Source organism: Sapajus apella, unplaced genomic scaffold (genome assembly GCF_009761245.1).
Source record: "Sapajus apella isolate SASKATOON/1434 unplaced genomic scaffold, GSC_monkey_1.0 scaffold98, whole genome shotgun sequence".
NCBI classification, from domain to species: Eukaryota; Metazoa; Chordata; class Mammalia; order Primates; family Cebidae; genus Sapajus; species Sapajus apella.
This window is the reverse complement of record NW_022437038.1, coordinates 948173-956228: the sequence shown is the minus strand read 5'-3', so window position 1 is coordinate 956228 and position 8056 is coordinate 948173. Positions and strand designations below refer to the sequence as shown.

The window sequence follows — 8056 nt, the reverse complement described above, 5'->3', positions numbered from 1 at the left end:
TAACCTTGGAAGCTTTTGCTTATGGTTTTGAATTGGAAGGAGAGCAATTGGATGTGTGTCTGTGTGTGTAGATGAAGTCTGGACACTGAATTTGGTAGGATTGAACCCAGGAAAGTAGCTGTAGGGGTTATTGCCAAGTTTAAAATGAGGAAACTGAGACCAGCATAAGAAGATTAAATGCCAATTTATTTAGCTCCTGGGTGAGATTCCATGGTCCCAGGGGAAGGGGCCAGGGAAGTTGCACCAACTTCCTGGGGCGTGGGGTTTTTATGGCTATGAGGAACGAGCAACAGCTGGGTGCTCTGATTGACTCCAGGGGAGTGGGATTGAGACGGGGCATGCCATGATTTGTTGTTGGGTTGTTGGGCGGGCTTTCCAGTGGGAGAGCCAGCCAGGAGCGCTGCATCAGCTGGAGCCTTCCAGGGGAGCCATGCGGCAGAGCTAAGTGCCAAGTGCAGAGCCTGGTGCCGAGTGCAGAGGTGGGTGTGTCCAACCTCCCGAGGAGGCAACCGGCCTTACAGTAGCCCACCCCATTTTGGGTGGAAGCATAGCCTGATCACCCACGGGTGCCAGATCAGCATGTTGGAAGGTAGCTCTCTGTAACCTTGGAAGCTTTTGCTTATGGTTTTGAATTGGAAGGAGAGCAATTGAATGTGTGTCTGTGTGTATAGATGTGTCCGACCAGACTCATCAGTAGTAAAAGGTATCAGGCCCATTAGGAAGGGCCTCATGTGTCGAGCAATGTGTAAAAATTAGAGGCAGCCACAGAAGGCTTGAGTGAAGAAGCCTCTGGGCGATTGTAAAAGGATTGACGTGAATGCAAATCGGAGAGTGCTCCATGCTGCGTCTTGCTAGGCAGGAACGGGAACTGCTGTGAGTGAACTAGCACTCTCCTGGCTGTAGGAATTGTTTCTTTGAAGTGTTAATATGGGTCACTCCCATAGCAAGCCCACCCCTTTAGAAACCATGCTGAAAAATTTCAAAAAGGGATTTAGTGGAAATTATAAAGTAACTATGACACTGGAGAAATTAAGGGCTTTATGTAGGGAAGATTGGCCAGCATTTGGGGTTGGTTGGCCCCCAGAGGGGACCCTAGACAGGTCCCTTGTCCCCAAAGTAAGGCATGAGGTTATATATGGTGAGCTAGAACACCTTGATCAATTTCCATACATAGACTCGTGGTTGTAGTTAGTGTTAAACACTCCGAAGTGGCTAAGAGAGCAGGTAGCAACTGTTTTAGTGGCCAAGGGACAGACTGCTAGAAACCACCATCCCCTTCGCCACCGAGAAATGTGGAACCTCAAGGTCCAGGCAGACTCAGTGGCAGAGACAACTCCCAAGGTTTTGGTCAACCCAGCGGCAGAATAGTTTTTGTCAATAATGCCTCCTCCTCCTCAAGGACTCCCTGTCCCTGGGCTGGAGGCCTTGGCATCCCCACCAGAGCTGCACACCCCTAAACTCCCCAAAGTAGACAAAAGAGAATGTGGAAAACCTCCGCCCATTGCTGCCCACTTCCCAGAGGGAACTGCCTCTCTGGCAGCTTGTCTGCGAGCCAAGGCTGGGGTGCAGATGCCTTTGAGAGAGCAGAGGTACACGGGAGTGGATGAGGATGGCCATATGGTAGAAAAGCATGTTTTCACTTACCTGCCATTCACCTCAGCTGATCTTATCAATTGGAAGAATAACAGCCCGTCTTATACCGAGAAACCCCAAGCTCTCATTGATTTGCTGCAAACTATTATTCAGAATCATAATCCCATCTGGGCCCATTGCCATCAGCTGCTTATGTATCTTTTTAACACAGATGAAAGGCAGAGAATACTTCAAGCTGCTTCTAATTGGCTGGGGGAGCATGTTCCTGCAGATTACCAGAACCCCCAAGAGTATGTCAGGGTCCAGCTACCGGGAACTGACCCCCAATGGGATCCAAACACCCTGGAGGGCATGCAAAAGCTAATCAGGTACAGAGAAGCCTTGCTGGAAGGATTTAAAAAAAGGGGCCCAGAGAGTTACAAACATTAACAAAGTCTCTGAGGTTCTTCAAGGAAAAGAGGAAAGCCCTACCCAATTCTATGAAAGACTGTGTGAAGCTTACCGCATGTACACATCTTTTGATCCTGAAAGCCCGGAAAATCAGCATATGATAAATATGGCATTAGTCAGTCAGTGTGCAGAAGACATTCAGTGAAAATTGCAGAAACAGGCAGGATTTGCATGCATGAATACCTCACAGTTATTGGAAATACCTAACCAGGTGTTTGTAAACTGAGAAACAGTGAGCCAGAGGGAAAGTTGTAAAGAAAGGGAGCACCAGGCTTGGGGGAATGCCGACTTGATAGCTGCCGCTATTAAAGGAGCACCCCCAAGAGGGTGGGAAAAAAGGGGTTCCTGGAAGGCCTCCCAGTCTGTGAGCCCATGCCTGCAATGTGACCAGTGTGCTTTTTGTCGGGAATTAGGACACTGGAAGGAAAAATGTCCATGGTTAATGGGAAAACAGGGAGACCCTGAGCACGAGGCTTCGGACAAAAGTGAAGGGCCTCTGTTCAATCTAATGAAAGGACCACTGGACTGAAGGGGACCAGGTTCTATTGCCCCCAAGGAGCCCATGGTCAGGATGACAGTAGGGGGCAAGGCCATTAACTTCCTCATTGATACAGGCACTGAATATTTGGTGGTAACCACTCCTGTGGCCCCCCTATTGAAGAAGACAACCGATATTGTTGGAGCTACTGGAGTGTCAGAAAAACAATCTTTCTTGAGGGCTTGTTTGGAGGTTCTAGCAGGGGAGCGCAGCTACTCGTATACCCTTGACTGAAGACCGGTCCTCCTCTATCGGGGATGGTCGTCCTCTTCGACCGAGCGTGCAGCTTCGGGAGGGACGCACATGGAGCAGTGAGGGAGGAAGGGGACACCTGCCTAGCCAGCCAGATCAGCCGAATCAACCCTGGCGATCAATGGGGTGACAGATGTCGCAGCCAGATCGCCCTCAAAACTACATTGAGATACCATCTCACGCCAGTTGGAATGGCGATCATTAAAAAATCTGGAGACAACAGATGCTGGAGAGGATGTGGAGAAATAGGAACACTTTTACACTGTTGGTGGGAGTGTAAATTAGTTCAACCATTGTGGAAGACAGTGTGGCGATTCCTCAAGGACATAGAAATAGAAATTCCATTTGACCCAGCAATCCCATTACTGGGTATATATCCAAAGGATTACAAATCGTTCTACTATAAGGACACGTGCACATGAATGTTCATTGCAGCACTGTTTACAATAGCAAAGACCTGGAACCAACCCAAATGCCCATCGACGATAGACTGGATAGGGAAAATGTGGCACATACACACCATGGAATATTATGCAGCCATCAAAAACGATGAGTTTGTGTCCTTTGTAGGGACATGGATGAACCTGGAAACCATCATTCTCAGCAAACTGACAGAAGAGCAGAAGATCAAACACCGCATGTTCTCACTCATAGGCAGGTGTTGAACAATGAGAACACATGGACACAGGGAGGGGAGCACTACACACTGGGGTCAGTTGGGGGGAAATAGGGGAGGGATGGTGGGGAGTGGGAAGCTGGGGGGAGATAGCAAGGGGAGAAATGCCAGATGGAGGTGATGGGGAGGAAGGCAGCAAATCACACTGCCACGTGTGTTCCTATGCAACAATTTTGCATGTTCTTCACATGTACCCCAAAACCTAAAATGCAATAAAATAAATAAATGGGAAAAAAAAACAAAAAACAATCTTTCTGTTTGCCTCGGACTTCTGAGCTGGGGGGGCACGAGGTGATTCACCAGTTCTTATACATGCCTGATTGCCCTTTGCCCCTGCTAGGAAGGGAGCTGCTCAGTAAACTACGGGTGACCCTAACCTTCACAAAGAATGGTAACTTACAGTTGGCATTGCCTAAAACTGGGGTCATAATGGTCCTCAGGATGCCTCATGAGGAAGAGTGGAGACTCTTCTTAACCAAACCAGACCAGGAAATAGAGCCTGAGTTAGCAAGATGATGGCCTAAGGTCTGGGCAGAGGACAATCCACCTGGACTGGCAATTAACCAGGCCCCTGTGCTCATTGAAGTCAAGCCTGGGGCACAACCAGTTAGACAAAAGCAATATCCAGTTCCCCAAGAGGTGCTAGGAAGCATTCAGGTCCATCTAAAATGCTTAAAGGACTATGGACTTATAGTTCCTTGCCAGTCTCCATGGAACACCCCCCTCTTGACTGTCCTTAAACCAGGGACCAAAGACTATAGGCCAGTACGAGACTTTCGCTTGGTCAATCAGGCCACAGTGACTTTGCACCCAACTGTGCCTAATCCATATACACTGCTGGGATTATTGCCAGCAGAGGATGGTTGGTTCACCTGCCTGGACTTAAAGGGTGCTTTCTTTAGCATCAGGCTGGATTTTGAAAGTCAGAAGCTATTTGCCTTTCAATGGGAGAATCCAGAAACAGGTGGGACAACCCAGTACACCTGGACCCGGCTCCCCCAAGAGTTCAAGAACTCTCCTACCATTTTTGGAAAGGCACTGGCCCGTGACCTGAAAGGTTTCTGGATAAAGACTTAGGCTGTGTCCTGCTTCAATATGCTGATGATCTTTTTTTGGGACACCCCACAGCGGTCGGGTGCGCAAAAGGAACTGATGTCTTACTTTGGCACCTGGAGGACTGTGGGTATAAAGTGTCTAAAAAGAAAGCCCAGATTTGCCAACAGCAAGTGAAGTATCTGGGGTTTAACATCCGGAAGGGGGAACGCAGGCTAGGAACAGAAAGGAAGCAAGTAATTTGCGACCTGCCAGAACCCAAGACTAGAAGGCAGGTGTGGGAATTCCTGGGAGCCGTGGGCTTCTGTAGATTGTGGATTCCAAGCTTTGCAGTACTAGCCAAACCACTCTATGATGTGACAAACGGGGGAGACAAGGAGCCCTTTGAATGGGGATCCCAGAAGCGTCAGGCCTATTAGGAACTGAAAACAAAACTAATGTCAGCTCCAGCTTTGGGCCTGCCTGATTTAACAAAGTCCTTCACATTATATGTGTCAGAAAGAGAAAAAGTGGCAGTTGGGGTCCTAGTCCAAACAGTAGGACCTTGGCCCAGTCCAGTAGCTTACTTCTCCAAACAGCTGGATGGAGTTTCCAAAGGATAGCTCCCATGCTTAAGGGCCCTGGCAGCAACTGCTCTGCTAGCACAAGAAGCAGATAAGCTGACTCTGGGACAGAACTTAAATATCAAGGCACCCCATGCAGTAGTGACTCTAATGAATACCAGAGGGCATCACTGGTTATCAAATGTTAGGCTGACTAAATACCAGGGCCTGCTATGTGAAAATCCCCGCATCACCATTGAAGTCTGCAACACCTTAAACCCCGCCACTTTGCTCCCAATGTCAGAGGGTCAGGTGGAACACAACTGTGTTGAAGTCCTGGACACAGTCTATTCCAGCAGGCCTGATCTTCGGGATCAGTGATGGACAGTAGTAGACTGGGAGTTGTATGTGGATGGGAGCAGTTTTGTCAATCCACGAGGGGAAAGATGTGCAGGCTATGCCGTGGTAACTCTGGACACTGTAATCCAGGCCAAATCCCTGCCTCAGGGCACCTCAGCTCAGAAGGCCGAACTCATTGCTTTAACTCAAGCCCTAGAGCTGAGTAAAGATAAGGTTGTAAACATTTACACTGACTCTCGATATGCCTTCCTGACTCTCCAAGTACATGGAGCACTGTACAAAGACAGAGGCCTGTTAACTTCAGGGGGGAAAGAAATAAAGTATCAACATGAGATTTTGCAATTGCTAGAAGCAGTCTGGATGCCCCGGAAGGTAGCGGTCATGCATTGCTGAGGACATCAGCAGGACCAGACCTCTGTGGCCCTGGGAAATTCCCAAGCTGATTCAGCAGCTCACAAGGCAGCATCTGCCTCCTACTGAACAGCAGTTACAGCCCCGCTGATTCCCCAGATCCCTGATCTAATACCTACTTACTCTAAGGAGGAAAGAGACTTTCTCCAGACAGAAGGGGGACAACTGATTAAAGAAGGATGGATCCAACTGCGGATGGAAGAATAGCAGTACCACAGCTGCTGGGGGCCGCAGTTGTACAAGCCGTACATGAAGCCACTCATTTAGGTCAAGAGTCGCTTGAAAAGATGCTGGGCCGGTACTTTTACATCTCACACTTACCAGCCTTGACCAAAACCATGGCACAGCGATGCATTACATGTCGGCAACACAATGCGAGGCAGGGTCCAACTATTCCCCCTGGAATTCAATCTTATGGAGCAGCTCCATTTGAAGACCTCCAGGTAGACTTTACTGAAATGCCCAAGTGTGGGGGACATAAGTATTTGTTGGTCCTGGTGTGCACATACTCTAGGTGGGTAGAGGCCTTCCTGACTAGGACTGAAAAAGCCCATGAAGTAACCCGTGTATTGTTTCGAGATCTCATCCCTAGGTTTGGACTGCCACTGCACATCGGATCAGACAACGGACCAGCATTTGTGGTGGATTTAGTCCAGAAAACAGCAACGGCCTTGGATATCAACCTGGAAACTGCATGCTGCCTGCCGACCTCAGAGTTCCGGAAAAGTAGAAAGAATGAACTGAACCATCAAAAACAGCTTAGGGAAAGTGTGTCAGGAAACAAGATTAAAGTGGGTGCAGGCACTTCCCTTGGTGTTATTCAAAATTAGATGCGCCCCCTCTAGGAAGACAGGATATTCCCCTTATGAAATCTTATATCATCCTCCCATACTCCGGACACTACCAGGAACTCCCTGGGAGTGGGGGGAGATTGAGTTAGGACGCCAGTTACGAGCTCTAGGGAAAATAGCCCAGGATATTTCAATCTGGGTAAATGACAGATGTCCTGTAAGCTTATTTTACCCAGTTCACTCTTTCTCACCAGGTGATCGCGTGTGGATAAAGGATTGGAGTGCAGCCCCTCTGAAACCACAGTGGAAAGGACCCCAGACCGTGATCCTGACCACCCCCATGGCTGTGAAAGTAGAGGGAATCCCAGCCTGGATCCACCACCGCCGTGTGAAACCAGCAGCTCTCGAGACTTGGAGAGCCATACTAAACACGGACAACAACTTCAGAATCACCTTAAAGAGGACAACAAGCTCTGCTCCAGCCACATCCCGGAAGCTGGCTGGTCCATGCACAGCCAAAGCATGAGGAAATTCATCGTGGGTCTTGCTGTTCTTAATATTTGGACTTGTACAGTAGGGACATTAACTGATTTTGAAGAATGCTCTCAATGTGTCCATCAGGTTAAAAAGGTAGGGCGAAATGTCACTGCCATTCTTTTGTTTTACAGTTATTATGAGTGCACAGGGACACAAAAGGGAACGTGTTTATACAATGGTACTCAGTATAAGGTATGTAGACTGAGGGATGGACAGCCTGATGTATGTTACAACCCACCAGAGCCCCCTACACATACGACTTTTGAAATTGGACTCCTGGCAGGGTGATGGAATAGCCCTACTAAATTAATAGCCAGGACAGAAGAGAGAGGAAGCCCAAAACAGGTCACTCTAAGGTTTGATGCCTGTGCAGACATCAATGCCTAACCTTCTGGTGCCGGGGGCTGTGGTTCCCTTGGGTGGGAACAAAGTTAGCAACAAAGCATAAATATCTCTGCCAGAAAATCTACTGGTGCTATGACTGCACCTATTGGTCCTGTGTCACCTGGGCCACTTGGAAAAATGATGAAAATGATCCTGTTCGCCTTGTGAAAGGGAGAGACACCACTTCAGGACGTAATGTCCCCTGTATCTCAGGACATTGTAACCCAGTAGAATTAATAATCACGAACTCCCAAGACCCCAAATGGGAAAAAGTGGAGAGTGTAGTGCTAGGAATTTATGGAAAAGGATGTGACCCTGAAGTTAGTATCCAAATTTGGGGAAAAGTCCAGAAACTCTCAGCCCAGCCAGTGTACCAACACTTTTATGATATATGAGATGAACCGATACCAGAGCTTCCAAAAAGGATGAAGAACTTGTTCCTCCAACTGGCTGAAAATGTGGCCCATTC

The 8056-nt window shown here is 48.3% G+C and overlaps 1 long non-coding RNA gene across 1 annotated transcript; it reads left to right on the top strand.

Annotated features, from left to right (window-relative positions):
- Nucleotides 1-735: 735 nt before the first annotated feature.
- On the top strand, nucleotides 736-1021 carry LOC116536117. Its single transcript, XR_004262485.1, has 2 exons — nucleotides 736-813; nucleotides 887-1021. It is a non-coding gene; the product is annotated as an uncharacterized LOC116536117 (long non-coding RNA).
- Nucleotides 1022-8056: the final 7035 nt, after the last annotated feature.